The sequence below is a fragment of the Hordeum vulgare genome, chromosome 7H, assembly GCF_904849725.1.
Source record: "Hordeum vulgare subsp. vulgare chromosome 7H, MorexV3_pseudomolecules_assembly, whole genome shotgun sequence".
Taxonomy (NCBI): domain Eukaryota; kingdom Viridiplantae; phylum Streptophyta; class Magnoliopsida; order Poales; family Poaceae; genus Hordeum; species Hordeum vulgare.
This window is the reverse complement of record NC_058524.1, coordinates 250267232-250279474: the sequence shown is the minus strand read 5'-3', so window position 1 is coordinate 250279474 and position 12243 is coordinate 250267232. Positions and strand designations below refer to the sequence as shown.

The following is a 12243-nucleotide window of genomic DNA, read 5'->3' as shown; positions in this document are numbered from 1 at the left end:
AATGTGGCAATGGTCACGGGAGGGGCAAGTATAAGGAACAAATTGATAGTTGCATGTCGGATGCGATCATACCAGCACTAAAGCACCGGATCCCATTAGAACTCCGAAGTTAAGCGTGCTTGGGCGAGAGTAGTACTAGGATGGTTGACTTCCTGGGAAGTCCTCGTGTTGCATTCCCCTTTCAAATATTTCTGCGCCACGTGACAAGGAAGACGCGGGAGCGTGATCTATATGACCTCGTTTTCTTATTTTTGACGTTTACTAGTTTTCTTATTTTTAACGTTTGTGATATGTTTTAGCTTGCGTCTCATTGTTGACGTGTCTAGGGGCGACGTCGTTGGGTGTCAAGCACGGTGGGAAAAGTCACAGAGGTCGTGGCGGTGCTCGTGTTGTCGGGGTAGAGAGGGAGCGGTGAAATTCTTGTGTTAAACTCGTCTCCGTTGTCGAGGCAAATGTGCCAATGGACACGGGAGGGGCAAGCATAAAGGACAAATAGATAGTTGCATGTCGGATGCGATCATACCAGCACCAATGCACCGGATCCCATTAGCACTCCGAAGTGAAGCGTGCTTGGGCGAGTGTAGTACTAGGATGGGTGACCTCCTGGGAAGTCCTCGTGTTGCATTCCCTTTTTAAATATTTTTGCGCCACGTGACAAGGATGACGCGGGAGCGTGATCTATATGACCTCGTTTTCTTATTTTTGACGTTTACTAGTTTTCTTATTTTTGACATTTGTGATATGTTTTAGCTTGCGTCTCATTGTTGACCTGTCTAGGGGCGGCGTCGTTGGGTGTCAAGCACGCTGGGAAAAGTCACACAGTTCGTGGCGGTGCTCGTGTTGTCCGGGTAGAGAGGAAGCGGTGAAATTCTTGTGTTAAACTCGTCTCCGTTGTGGATGACGCGGGAGCGTGATCTATATGACCTCGTTTTCTTATTTTTGACGTTTACTAGTTTTCTTATTTTTGACGTTTGTGATATGTTTTAGCTTGCGTCTCATTGTTGACGTGTCTAGGGGCGGCGTCGTTGGGTGTCAAGCGCGGTGGGATAAGTCACAGAGGTCGTGGCGGTGCTCGTGTTGTCGTGGTAGAGAGGGAGCGGTGAAATTCTTGTGTTAAACTCGTCTCCGTTGTCGAGGCAAATGTGGCAATGGACACGGGAGGGGCAAGCATAAGGAACAAATAGATAGTTGCATGTCGGATGCGATCATACCAGCACTAAAGCACCGGATCCCATCAGAACTCCGAAGTTAAGCGTGCTTGGGCGAGAGTAGTTCTAGGATGGGTGACTTCCTGGGAAGTCCTCGTGTTGCATTCCCCTTTTTAAATATTTCTGTGCCACGTGACAAGGATGACGCGAGAGCGTGATCTATATGACCTCGTTTTCTTCTTTTGACGTTTACTAGTTTTCTTATTTTTAACGTTTGTGATATGTTTTAGCTTGCGTCTCATTGTTGACGTGTCTAGGGGCGGCGTCGTTGGGTGTCAAGCGCGGTGGGAAAAGTCACAGAGGTCGTGGCGGTGCTCGTGTTGTTGGGGTAGAGAGGGAGCGGTGAAATTCTTGTGTTAAACTCGTCTCCGTTGTCGAGGCAAATGTGCCAATGGACACGGGAGGGGCAAGCATAAGGAACAAATAGATAGTTGCATGTTGGATGCGATCATACCAGCACCAATGCACCGGATCCCATTAGAACTCCGAAGTGAAGCGTGCTTGGGCGAGTGTAGTACTAGGATGGGTGACCTCCTGGGAAGTCCTCGTGTTGCATTCCCTTTTTAAATATTTTTGCGCCACGTGACAAGGATGACGCGGGAGCGTGATCTATATGACCTCGTTTTCTTATTTTTGACGTTTACTAGTTTTCTTATTTTTGACGTTTGTGATATGTTTTAGCTTGCGTCTCATTGTTGACGTGTCTAGGGGCGGCGTCGTTGGGTGTCAAGCACGGTGGGAGAAGTCACAGAGTTCGTGGCAGTGCTCGTGTTGTCGGGGTAGAGAGGGAGCGGTGAAATTCTTGTATTAAACTCGTATCCGTTGACGAGGCAAATGTGGCAATGGACACGGGAGGGGCAAGTATAAGGAACAAATAGATAGTTACATGTCTGATGCTATCATACCAGCACTAAAGCACCGGATCCCATCAGAACTCCGAAGTTAAGCGTGCTTGGGCGAGAGTAGTACTAGGATGGGTGACCTCATGGGAATTCCCCTTGTTGCGTTCCCCCTTTTAAATATTTTTTCGCCACGTCAAAAGGATGACGCGGGAGCGTGATCTATATGACCTCGTTTTCTTATTTTTGACGTTTACTAGTTTTCTTATTTTTGACGTTTGTGATATGTTTTAGCTTGCGTGTCATTGTTGACGTGTCTAGGGGCGGCGTCGTTGGGTGTCAAGCGCGGTGGGAAAAGTCACAGAGGTCGTGGCGGTGCTCGTGTTGTCGGGGTAGAGAGGGAGCGGTGAAATTCTTGTGTTAAACTCGTCTCCGTTGTGGATGACGCGGGAGCGTGATCCATATGACCTCGTTTTCTTATTTTTGGTGTTTACTAGTTTTCTTATTTTTGACGTTTGTGATATGTTTTAGCTTGCGTCTCATTGTTGACGTGTCTAGGGGCGGCGTCGTTGGGTGTCAAGCGCGGTGGGAAAAGTCACAGAGGTCCTGGCGGTGCTCGTGTTGTCGGGGTAGAGAGGGAGCGGTGAAATTCTTGTGTTAAACTCGTCTCCGTTGTCGAGGCAAATGTGGCAATGGACACGGGAGGGGCAAGCATAAGGAACAAATAGATAGTTGCATGTCGGATGCGATCATACCAGCACCAATGCACCGGATCCCATCAGAACTCCGAAGTTAAGCTTGCTTGGGCGAGGGTACTACTAGGATGGGTGACTTCCTGGGAAGTCTTCGTGTTGCATACCCCTTTTTAAATATTTTTGCGCCACGTGACAAGGATGACGCCGGAGCGTGATCTATATGACCTCGTTTTCTTATTTTTGACGTTTACTAGTTTTCTTATTTTTGACGTTTGTGATATGTTTTAGCTTGCGTCTCATTGTTGACGTGTCTAGGGGCGGCGTCGTTGGGTGTCAAGCGCGGAGGGAAAAGTCACAGAGGTCGTGGCGTTGCTCATGTTGTCGGGGTAGAGAGGGAGCGGTGAAATTCTTGTGTTAAACTCGTCTCCGTTGTCGAGGCAAATGTGGCAATGGACACGGGAGGGGCAAGCATAAGGAACAAATAGATAGTTGCATGTCGGATGCGATCATACCAGCACCAATGCACCTTATCCCATCAGAACTCCGAAGTTAAGCGTGCTTGGGCGAGGGTAGTACTAGGATGGGTGACTTCCTGGGAAGTCTTCGTGTTGCATTCCCCTTTTTAAATATTTTTGCGCCACGTGACAAGGATGACGCGAGAGCGTGATCTATATGACCTCGTTTTCTTATTTTTGACGTTTACTAGCTTTCTTATTTTTGACGTTTGTGATATGTTTTAGCTTGCGTCTCATTGTTGACGTGTCTAGGGGCGGCGTCGTTGGGTGTCAAGCACGGTGGGAAAAGTCACAGAGGTCGTGGCGGTGCTCGTGTTGTCGTGGTAGAGAGGGAGCGGTGAAATTCTTGTGTTAAACTCGTCTCCGTTGTCGAGGCAAATGTGGCAATGGACACGGGAGGGGCAAGGATAAGGAACAAATTGATAGTTGCATGTCGGATGCGATCATACCAGCACTAAAGCACCGGATCCCATCAGAACTCCGAACTTAAGCGTGCTTGGGCGAGAGTAGTACTAGGATGGGTGATTTCCTGGGAAGTCCTCATGTTGCATTCCCCTTTTTAAATATTTCTGCGCCACGTGACAAGGATGACGCGGGAGCGTGATGTATATGACCTCCTTTTCTTATTTTTGACGTTTACTGGTTTTCTTATTTTTAACGTTTGTGATATGTTTTAGCTTGCGTCTCATTGTTGACGTGTCTAGGGGCGGCGTCGTTGGGTGTCAAGCGCGGTGGGAAAAGTTACAGAGGTCGTGGCGGTGCTCGTGTTGTCGGGGTAGAGAGGGAGCGGTGAAATTCTTGTGTTAAACTCGTCTCCGTTGTCGAGGCAAATGTGGCAATGGACACGGGAGGAGCAAGCATAAGGAACAAATAGATAGTTGCATGTCGGATGCGATCATACCATCACCAATGCACCGGATCCCATTAGAACTCCGAAGTGAAGCGTTCTTCGGCGAGTGTAGTACTAGGACGGGTGACCTCCAGGGAAGTCCTCGTGTTGCATTCCCTTTTTAAATATTTTTGCGCCACGTGACAAGGATGACACGGGAGCGTGATCTATATGACCTTGTTTTCTTATTTTTGACGTTTACTAGTTTTCTTATTTTTGACATTTGTGATATGTTTTAGCTTGCGTCTCATTGTTGACGTGTCTAGGGGCGGCGTCGTTGGGTGTCAAGCACGGTGGGAAAACTCACACAGTTCGTGGCGGTGCTCGTGTTGTCGGGGTAGAGAGGGAGCGGTGAAATTCTTGTGTTAAACTCGTCTCCGTTGTGGATGACGCGGGAGCGTGATCTATATGACCTCGTTTTCTTATTTTTGACGTTTACTAGTTTTCTTATTTTTGACGTTTGTGATATCTTTTAGCTTGCGTCTCATTGTTGACGTGTCTAGGGGCGGCGTCGTTGGGTGTCAAGCGCGGTGGGAAAAGTCACAGAGGTCATGGCGGTGCTCGTGTTGTCGTGGTAGAGAGGGAGCGGTGAAATTCTTGTGTTAAACTCGTCTCCGTTGTCGAGGCAAATGTGGCAATGGACACGGGAGGGGCAAGCATAAGGAACAAATAGATAGTTGCATGTCGGATGCGATCATACCAGCACTAAAGCACCAGATCCCATAAGAACTCCGAAGTTAAGCGTGCTTGGGCGAGAGTAGTACTAGGATGGGTGACTTCCTGGGAAGTCCTCGTGTTGCATTCCCCTTTTTAAATATTTCTGCGCCACGTGACAAGGATGACGCGAGAGAAGTCCTCGTGTTGCATTCCCCATTTTAAATATTTCTGCGCCACGTGACAAGGATGACGCGGGAGCGTGATCTATATGACCTCGTTTTCTTATTTTTGACGTTTACTCGTTTTCTTATTTTTAACGTTTGTGATATGTTTTAGATTGCGTCTCATTGTTGACGTGTCTACGGGCGGCGTCGTTGGGTGTCAAGCGCGGTGGGAAAAGTCACATCGGTCGTGGGGGTGCTCGTGCTGTCGGGGTAGAGAGGGAGCGGTGAAATTCTTGTGTTAAACTCGTCTCCGTTGTCGAGGCAAATGTGGCAATGGACACGGGAGGGGCAACCATAAGGAACAAATAGATAGTTGCATGAGGGATGCGATCATACCAGCACTAAAGCACCGGATCCCATCAGAACTCCGAAGTTAAGCGTGCTTGGGCGAGAGTAGTACTAGGATGGGTGACCTCTTGGGAAGTCCTCGTGTTGCATTCCCTTTTCTAAATATTTTTGCGCCATGTGACAAGGATGACGCGGGAGGGTGATCTATATGACCTCGTTTTCTTATTATTGACGTTTACTAGTTTTCTTATTTTTGACGTATGTGATATGTTTTAGCTTGCGTCTCATTGTTGACGTGTCTAGGGGCGGCGTCGTTGGGTGTCAAGCGCGGTGGGAAAAGTCACATAGGTCGTGGGGGTGCTCGTGCTGTCGGGGTACAGAGGAAGCGGTGAAATTCTTGTGTTAAACTCGTCTCCGTTGTCGAGGCAAATGTGGCAATGGACACGGGAGGGGCAAGCATAAGGAACAAATAGATAGTTACATGTTGGATGCGATCATACCAGCACTAAAGCAAAGAATCCCATCAGAACTTCTAAGTTAAGCGTGCTTGGGCGAGAGTAGTACTAGGATGGGTGACCTCCTGGGAAGTCCTGTTGTTGCATCCCCCTTTTTAAAGATTTTTGCGCCACGTGACAAGGATGATGCGGGATCGTGATCTATATGACCTCGTTTTCTTATTTTTGACGTTTACTAGTTTTCTTATTTTGACGTTTGTGATATGTTTTAGCTTGCGTCTCATTGTTGACGTGTCTAGGGGCGGTGTCGTTGGGTGTCAAGCGCGGTGGGAGAAGTCACAGAGGTCGTGGCGGTGCTCGTGTTGTCGGGGTAGAGAGGGAGCGGTGAAATTCTTGTGTTAAACTCGTCTCCGTTGTCGAGGCAAATGTGGCAATGGACACGGGAGGGGCAAGCATAAGGAACAAATAGATAATTGCATGTCGGATGCGATCATACCAACACTAAAGCACCAAATCCCATCAGAACTCCGAAGTTAAGCGTGCTTGGGCGAGAGTAGTACTAGGATGGGTGACCTCCTGGGAAGTCTTGGTGTTGCATTCCCCTTTTTAAATATTTTTTGCGCCACGTTACAAGGATGACGCGGGAGCGTGATCTATATGACCTCGTTTTTTATTTTTGTCGTTTACTAGTTTTCTTATTTTTGACGTTTGTGATATGATTTAGCTTGCGTCTCATTGTTGACGTGTCTTGGGGCGGCGTCGTTGGGTGTCAAGCGTGGTGGGAAAAGTCACAGAGTTCGAGGCGGTGCTCGTGTTGTCTGGGTAGAGAGGGAGCGGTGAAATTCTTGTGTTAAACTCGTCTCCGTTGTCGAGGTAAATGTGGCAATGGACACAGGAGAGGCAAGCATAAAGAACAAATAGATAGTTGCATGTCGGATGCGATCATACCAGCACTAAAGCACCGGATCCCATCAGAACTCCGAAGTTAAGCGTGCTTGGGCGAGAGTAGTACTAGGATGGATGACCTCCTGGGAAGTCCTCGTGTTGCATTCCCCTTTTTAAATATTTTTGTGTCACTTGACAATGATGACGCGGGAGCGTGATCTATATGACCTCGTTTTCTTATTTTTGACGTTTACTAGTTTTCTAATTTTGACATTTGTGATATGTTTTAGCTTGCGTCTTATTGTTGACGTGTCTAGGGGCCGCGTCGTTGGGTGTCAAGCGCGGTGGGAAAAGTCACAGAGGTCCTGGCGGTGCTCGTGTTGTCGGGGTAGAGAGGGATCGGTGAAATTCTTGTCTTAAACTCGTCTCCGTTGTCGAGGCAAATGTGGCAATGGACACGGGAGGGGCAAGCATAAGGAACAAATAGATAGTTGCATGTGTGATGCGATCATACCAGCACTAAAGCACCGGATCCCATCAGAACTCCGAAGTGAAGCATGCTTGGGCGAGAGTAGTACTAGGATGGGTGACCTCCTAGGAAGTCCTCGTGTTGCATTCCCCTTTTTAAATATTTTTGCGCCACGTGACAAGGACGACGCGGGAGCGTAATCTATATGACCTCGTTTCTTATTTTTGACGTTTACTTGTTTTCTTATTTTTGACATTTGTGATATGTTTTAGCTTGCGTCTCATTGTTGACGTGTCGAGGGGAGGCGTCGTTGGGTGTCAAGCGCGGTGGGAAAAGTCATAGAGGTCGTGGCGGTGCTCGTGTTGTCGGGGTATAGAGGGAGCGGTGAAATTCTTGTGTTAAACTCGTCTCCGTTGTCGAGGCAAATGTGGCAATGGACACGGGAGGGGCAAGCATAAGGAACAAATAGATAGTTGACAGTTGGATGCGATCATACCAGCAATAAAGCACCGGATCCCATTAGAACTCGGAAGTGAAGCGTGCTTGGGCAAGAGTAGTACTAGGATGGGTGACCTCGTGGGAAGTCCTCGTGTTGCATTCCCCTTTTGAAATATTTTTGCGCCACGTGACAAGGATGACGCGGGAGCGTGATCTATATGACCTCGTTTTCTTATTTTTGACGTTTACTAGTTTTCTAATTTTGACATTTGTGATATGTTTTAGCTTGCGTCTTATTGTTGACGTGTCTAGGGGCCGCGTCGTTGGGTGTCAAGCGCGGTGGGAAAAGTCACACAGGTCGTGGCGGTGCTCGTGTTGTCGGGGTAGAGAGGGAGCGGTGAAATTCTTGTGTTAAATTCGTCCCCGTTGTCGAGGCAAATGTGGCAATGGACACGGGAGGGGCAAGCATAAGGAACAAATAGATGGTTGCGTGTCGGACGCGATCATAACAGCACCAAAGCACCGGATCCCATCAAAACTCTGAAGTTAAGCATGCTTGGGCGAGAGTAGTATTAGGATGGGTGACCTACTGGGAAGTCCTCGTGTTGCATTCCCCTTTTTAAACAGTTTTGCGCCACGTGACAAGGATGACGCGGGAGCGTGATCTATATGACCTCGTTTTTTTTTATTTTTGACGTTTACTAGTTTTCTTTTTTTGATGTTTCTGATATGTTTTAGCTTGCGTCTCATTGTTGACGATTCTAGGGGCGGCGTCGTTGGGTGTCAAGCGCGGTGGGAAAAGTCAGAGAGGTCCTGGCGGTGCTCCTGTTGTCGGGGTAGAGAGGGAGCGGTGAAATTCTTGTGTTAAACTCGTCTTCGTTGTCGAGGCAAATGTGGCAATGGACACGGGAGCGGCAAGCATAAGGAACAAATAGATAGTGGCATGTTGGATGCGATCATACCAGCACTAAAGCACCGGATCCCATCAGAACTCCGAAGTTAAGCGTGCTTGGGCGAGAGTAGTATTAGGACGGGTTAACTCCTTGGAAGTCCTCGTGTTGCATTCCCCTTTTTAAATATTTTTGCGCCACGTGACAAGGATGACGCGGGAGCGTGATCTATATGACCTCGTTTTCTTATTTTTGACGTTTACTAGTTTTCTTATTTTTGACGTTTGTGATATGTTTTAGCTTGAGTCTCATTGTTGACGCGTCTAGGGGCGGCGTCGTTGGGTGTCAAGCGCGGTGGGAAAAGTCACAGAGGTCGTGGCGGTGCTCGTGTTGTCGGGGTAGAGAGGGAGCGGTGAAATTCTTGTGTTAAACTCGTCTCCGTTGTCGAGGCAAATGTGGCAATGGACACGGGAGGGGCAAGCATAAGGAACAAATAGATAGTTGAATGTCGGATGCGATCATACCAGCACTGAAGCATTGGATCCCATCAGAACTCCGAAGTTAAGCGTGCTTGGGCGAGAGTAGTACTAGGATGGGTTAACTCCTTGGAAGTCCTCGTGTTGCATTCCCCTTTTTAAATATTTTTGCGCCACGTGACAAGGATGATGCGGGAGCGTGATCTATATGACCTCGTTTTCTTATTTTTGACGTTTACTAGTTTTCTTATTTTTGACGTTTGTGATATGTTTTAGCTTGCGTCTCATTGTTGACGCGTCTAGGGGCGGCGTCGTTGGGTGTCAAGCGCGGTGGGAAAAGTCACAGAGGTCGTGGCGGTGCTCGTGTTGTCGGGGTAGAGAGGGAGCGGTGAAATTCTTGTGTTAAACTGGTCTCCGTTGTCGAGGCAAATGTGGCAATGGACACGGGAGGGGCAAGCATAAGGAACAAATAGATAGTTGAATGTCGGATGCGATCATACCAGCACTGAAGCATTGGATCCCATCAGAACTCCGAAGTTAAGCGTGCTTGGGCGAGAGTAGTACTAGACCTCCTGGGAATTCCTTGTGTTGCATTCCCCTTTTTAAATATTTTTGCGCCACGTGACAAGGATGACGCGGGAGCGTGATCTATATGACCTCGTTCTTTTATTTTTGACGTTTACTAGTTTTCTTATTTTTGATGTTTGTGATATGTTTTAGCTTGCGTCTCATTGTTGACGTGTCTAGGGGCGGCGTCGTTGGGTGTCAAGCACGGTGGGAAAAGTCACCGAGGTCCTGGCGGTGCTCGTGTTGTCGGGGTAGAGAGGGAGCGGTGAAATTCTTGTGTTAAACTCGTCTCCGTTGTCGAGGCAAATGTGGCAATGGACACGGGAGGGGCAAGCATAAGGAAAAAATAGATAGTTGCATGTCGGATGCGATCATACCAGCACTAAAGCACCGGATCCCATCAGAACTCCGAAGTTAAGCGTGCTTGGGCGAGAGTAGTACTAGGATGGGTGACCTCCTCGGAAGTCCTCGTGTTGCATTCCCCTTTTTAAATATTTTTGTGCCACGTGACAAGAATGAAGCGGGAGCGTGATCTATATGACCTCATTTTATTATTTTTTACGTTTACTAGTTTTCTTATTTTTGACGTTTGTGATATCTTTTAGCTTGCGTCTCATTGTAGACGTGTCTACGGGCGGCGTCGTTGGGTGTCAAGCGCGGTGGGAAGTCACAGAGGTCGTGGGGGTACTCGTGTTGTCGGGGTAAAGAGGGAGCGGTGAAATTCTTGTGTTAAACTCGTCTCCGTTGTCGAGGCAAATGTGGCAATGGACACGGGAGGGGCAAGCATAAGGAAAAAATGGATAATTGCATGTCGGATGCAGTCATACCAGCACTAAAGCACCGAATCCCATCAGAACTCCAAAGTTAAGCATGCTTGGGCGGGAGTAGTACTAGGATGGGTGACCTCCTGGGAAGTCCTCGTGTTGCATTCCCCTTTTTAAATATTTTTGCGCCACGTGCCAAGGATGACGCGGGAGCGTGATCTATATGACCTCGTTTTCTTATTTTTGACGTTTACTAGTTTTCTTATTTTGGACGTTTGTGATATGTTTTAGCTTGCGTCTCATTGTTGACGTGTCTAGGGGCGGCGTCGTGGGGTGTCAAGCGCGGTGGGAAAAGTCACGCAGGTCGTGGCGGTGCTCGTGTTGTCGGGGTAGAGAGGGAGCCGTTAAATTCTTGTGTTAAACTCGTCTCCGTTGTCGAGGCAAATGTGGCAATGGCCACGGGAGGGGCAAGCACAAGGAACAAATAGATAGTTGAATGTCGGATGCGATCATACTAGCACTACAACATTGGATCCCATCAGAACTCCCAAGTTAAGCGTGCTTGGGCGAGAGTAGTACTAGGATGGGTGACCTCGTTTTTTTTATATCATACTAGCACTGATCTATATGACCTCGTTTTTTTTATTTTTAACGTTTAATAGTTTTCTTGTTTTTGTCGTTCGTGATATGTTTTAGCTTGCGTCTCATTGTTGACGTGTCTAGGGGCGGCGTCGTTGGGTGTCAAGCGCGGTGGGAAAAGTCACAGAGGTCCTGGCGGTGCTCGTGTTGTCGGGGTAGAGCGGGAGCGGTGAAATTCTTGTGTTAAACTCGTCTCCGTTGTCGAGGCAAATGTGGCAATGGACACGGGAGGGCAAGCATAAGGAAAAAATGGATAGTTGCATGTCGGATGCGATCATCCCAACACTAAAGCACCGGATCCCATCAGAACTCCGAAGTTAAGCGTGCTTGGGCGAGAGTAGTACTAGGATAGGTGACCTCTTGGGAAGTCCTCGTGTTGCATTCCCCTTTTTAAATATTTTTGCGCCACGTGACAAGGATGACGCGGGAGCGTGATCTATATGACCTCGTTTTTCATTTTTAACGTTTACTAGTTTTCTTATTTTTGATGTTCGTGATATGTTTTAGCTTGCGTCTCATTGTTGACATGTCTAGGGGCGGCGTCGTTGGGTGTCAAGCGCCGTGGGAAAAGTCACAGAGGTCGTGGCGGTGCTCGTTTTGTCGGGATAGAGAGGGAGCGGTGAAATTCTTGTGTTAAACTCGTCTCCGTTGTCGAGGCAAATGTGGCAATGGACACGGGAGGGCAAGCATAAGGAAAAAATGGATAGTGGCATGTTGGATGCGATCATACCAGCACTAAAGCACCGGATCCCATCAGAACTCCGAAGTTAAGCGTGCTTGGGCGAGAGTAGTACTAGGATGGGTTAACTCCTTGGAAGTCCTCGTGTTGCATTCCCCTTTTTAAATATTTTTGCGCCACGTGACAACGATGATGCGGGAGCGTGATCTATATGACCTCGTTTTCTTATTTTTGACGTTTACTAGTTTTCTTATTTTTGACGTTTGTGATATGTTTTAGCTTGCGTCTCATTGTTGACGCGTCTAGGGGCGGCGTCGTTGGGTGTCAAGCGCGGTGGGAAAAGTCACAGAGGTCGTGGCGGTGCTCGTGTTGTCGGGGTAGAGAGGGAGCGGTGAAATTCTTGTGTTAAACTGGTCTCCGTTGTCGAGGCAAATGTGGCAATGGACACGGGAGGGGCAAGCATAAGGAACAAATAGATAGTTGAATGTCGGATGCGATCATACCAGCACTGAAGCATTGGATCCCATCAGAACTCCGAAGTTAAGCGTGCTTGGGCGAGAGTAGTACTAGGATGGGTGACCTTCTTGTAAGTCCTTGTGTTGCATTCCCATTTTTAAATATTTTTGCGCCACGTGAAAAGGATGACGCGGGAGCGTGATCTATATG

General features: G+C 48.0%; 24 non-coding genes and 1 pseudogene across 24 annotated transcripts; all 25 read left to right on the top strand.

The window, feature by feature from the left end:
* The first annotated feature begins 58 nt into the window (after positions 1-58).
* Positions 59-177, top strand: LOC123413844. Its single transcript, XR_006613956.1, has one exon. It is a non-coding gene; the product is annotated as a 5S ribosomal RNA (ribosomal RNA).
* A 332-nt stretch (positions 178-509) lies between these two features.
* Positions 510-628, top strand: LOC123414703. The gene has a single exon (XR_006614629.1). It is a non-coding gene; the product is annotated as a 5S ribosomal RNA (ribosomal RNA).
* Positions 629-1197: 569 nt separating this feature from the next.
* LOC123413951 lies at positions 1198-1316 on the top strand. The gene has a single exon (XR_006614052.1). It is a non-coding gene; the product is annotated as a 5S ribosomal RNA (ribosomal RNA).
* Positions 1317-1648: 332 nt separating this feature from the next.
* Positions 1649-1767, top strand: LOC123413927. Its single transcript, XR_006614031.1, has one exon. It is a non-coding gene; the product is annotated as a 5S ribosomal RNA (ribosomal RNA).
* A 332-nt stretch (positions 1768-2099) lies between these two features.
* Positions 2100-2218, top strand: LOC123414962. Its single transcript, XR_006614871.1, has one exon. It is a non-coding gene; the product is annotated as a 5S ribosomal RNA (ribosomal RNA).
* A 570-nt stretch (positions 2219-2788) lies between these two features.
* LOC123413829 lies at positions 2789-2907 on the top strand. Its single transcript, XR_006613942.1, has one exon. It is a non-coding gene; the product is annotated as a 5S ribosomal RNA (ribosomal RNA).
* Positions 2908-3240: 333 nt separating this feature from the next.
* On the top strand, positions 3241-3359 carry LOC123413862. Its single transcript, XR_006613971.1, has one exon. It is a non-coding gene; the product is annotated as a 5S ribosomal RNA (ribosomal RNA).
* Positions 3360-3692: 333 nt separating this feature from the next.
* LOC123413689 lies at positions 3693-3811 on the top strand. The gene has a single exon (XR_006613810.1). It is a non-coding gene; the product is annotated as a 5S ribosomal RNA (ribosomal RNA).
* A 333-nt stretch (positions 3812-4144) lies between these two features.
* LOC123414178 lies at positions 4145-4263 on the top strand. The gene has a single exon (XR_006614250.1). It is a non-coding gene; the product is annotated as a 5S ribosomal RNA (ribosomal RNA).
* Positions 4264-4832: 569 nt separating this feature from the next.
* On the top strand, positions 4833-4951 carry LOC123414226. Its single transcript, XR_006614273.1, has one exon. It is a non-coding gene; the product is annotated as a 5S ribosomal RNA (ribosomal RNA).
* A 398-nt stretch (positions 4952-5349) lies between these two features.
* Positions 5350-5468, top strand: LOC123413673. The gene has a single exon (XR_006613795.1). It is a non-coding gene; the product is annotated as a 5S ribosomal RNA (ribosomal RNA).
* Positions 5469-5801: 333 nt separating this feature from the next.
* On the top strand, positions 5802-5920 carry LOC123414799. The gene has a single exon (XR_006614719.1). It is a non-coding gene; the product is annotated as a 5S ribosomal RNA (ribosomal RNA).
* Positions 5921-6252: 332 nt separating this feature from the next.
* LOC123413872 lies at positions 6253-6371 on the top strand. Its single transcript, XR_006613981.1, has one exon. It is a non-coding gene; the product is annotated as a 5S ribosomal RNA (ribosomal RNA).
* Positions 6372-6704: 333 nt separating this feature from the next.
* LOC123414967 lies at positions 6705-6823 on the top strand. Its single transcript, XR_006614876.1, has one exon. It is a non-coding gene; the product is annotated as a 5S ribosomal RNA (ribosomal RNA).
* Positions 6824-7155: 332 nt separating this feature from the next.
* On the top strand, positions 7156-7274 carry LOC123414680. The gene has a single exon (XR_006614608.1). It is a non-coding gene; the product is annotated as a 5S ribosomal RNA (ribosomal RNA).
* Positions 7275-7606: 332 nt separating this feature from the next.
* On the top strand, positions 7607-7725 carry LOC123413719. Its single transcript, XR_006613837.1, has one exon. It is a non-coding gene; the product is annotated as a 5S ribosomal RNA (ribosomal RNA).
* A 332-nt stretch (positions 7726-8057) lies between these two features.
* Positions 8058-8176, top strand: LOC123414164. Its single transcript, XR_006614237.1, has one exon. It is a non-coding gene; the product is annotated as a 5S ribosomal RNA (ribosomal RNA).
* A 334-nt stretch (positions 8177-8510) lies between these two features.
* LOC123413743 lies at positions 8511-8629 on the top strand. The gene has a single exon (XR_006613859.1). It is a non-coding gene; the product is annotated as a 5S ribosomal RNA (ribosomal RNA).
* A 333-nt stretch (positions 8630-8962) lies between these two features.
* Positions 8963-9081, top strand: LOC123413688. Its single transcript, XR_006613809.1, has one exon. It is a non-coding gene; the product is annotated as a 5S ribosomal RNA (ribosomal RNA).
* Positions 9082-9414: 333 nt separating this feature from the next.
* LOC123414203 lies at positions 9415-9525 on the top strand (annotated as a pseudogene).
* A 333-nt stretch (positions 9526-9858) lies between these two features.
* Positions 9859-9977, top strand: LOC123414208. The gene has a single exon (XR_006614271.1). It is a non-coding gene; the product is annotated as a 5S ribosomal RNA (ribosomal RNA).
* A 331-nt stretch (positions 9978-10308) lies between these two features.
* On the top strand, positions 10309-10427 carry LOC123414891. Its single transcript, XR_006614805.1, has one exon. It is a non-coding gene; the product is annotated as a 5S ribosomal RNA (ribosomal RNA).
* Positions 10428-11164: 737 nt separating this feature from the next.
* Positions 11165-11283, top strand: LOC123414807. The gene has a single exon (XR_006614727.1). It is a non-coding gene; the product is annotated as a 5S ribosomal RNA (ribosomal RNA).
* Positions 11284-11614: 331 nt separating this feature from the next.
* LOC123414686 lies at positions 11615-11733 on the top strand. Its single transcript, XR_006614613.1, has one exon. It is a non-coding gene; the product is annotated as a 5S ribosomal RNA (ribosomal RNA).
* A 333-nt stretch (positions 11734-12066) lies between these two features.
* On the top strand, positions 12067-12185 carry LOC123413714. The gene has a single exon (XR_006613833.1). It is a non-coding gene; the product is annotated as a 5S ribosomal RNA (ribosomal RNA).
* The last annotated feature ends 58 nt before the right edge of the window (positions 12186-12243 follow it).